Consider the following 953-nt stretch of genomic DNA (forward strand, 5'->3'; position numbering starts at 1 on the left):
AAATGGAGGTCCCAAAAGCTTTACTCCATTCATGTCATTAAGGCCAACTCTATTTTGGGAAGGTACTTCTTCCCCATTCGTACTTGAGTGCCTTCCAACCTGAGGTGCTCATTTTTGGGCCCTATATCAGATGATGTTTCACAGCTCTTCATTAAGTTTTCTAGTAATATATGAGACATTGTTTCACTGCTATTCTTAAGGTTTTCAGTGACATGTTTTTTTTTTTTTTTTCAGTACTCCTTCTTTCTTTCCACTCTGTCTTTGTCTGGAAACTCTGCTGAAACCAGTTCACCATGGGTGACCCTGCTGGTAATTGAAATACTGGTGGCATAGCTTCCATCCTCACAGCAACACTCAAGTGCCTTGACTGCTAATCAGAAGGATGGTGGTTCAAACCCACCAGACACTTCTCATAAGGAAGACTGGGCAATCTACTTCCATAGAGATATACATCGGAAACCCAAGGGGGATGGTGGTTTCTATGAGTTGGATTTGACTTGATGGCAGTGAGTGAGTGAAGCCATTATGCCACCATTCATCTGTCAGTTTCTCATACTTTGGTGGCTTGACTGTTACTGTGAGAATGGAAGCTATGCCCCCAGTATTTCAATTACCAGTGGGGTCACCCATGATAAACAGGTTTAAGCTTCCAGACAAAGACAGAGTGGAAAGAAGGTAGAAGCCAGATAAGGGTGGTGTAATGACTTGTTGTTGTTGTTAGGTGCCATCAAGTCATTTCCGACTCATAGCAACCCCATGCACAGCAGAACAAAACACCGCCCGATCCCGCGCCAGCTCCATGATCCCTGCTATACTTGAGCCCATCATCGCAGCCACTGTGTCAATCCATCTCATTGAAGTCCTCCCCCTCTTTCGTCGACCCTCCACCCTACCAAGCATGACATCCTTCTCCAGGGAATGGCCCCTTCTGACACCATGACCAAAATAGGTGA

The sequence above is a fragment of the Orycteropus afer genome, unplaced genomic scaffold (genome assembly GCF_000298275.1).
Source record: "Orycteropus afer afer isolate SDZICR_OR568_19922 unplaced genomic scaffold, OryAfe1.0 scaffold00270, whole genome shotgun sequence".
Classification (NCBI taxonomy): domain Eukaryota; kingdom Metazoa; phylum Chordata; class Mammalia; order Tubulidentata; family Orycteropodidae; genus Orycteropus; species Orycteropus afer.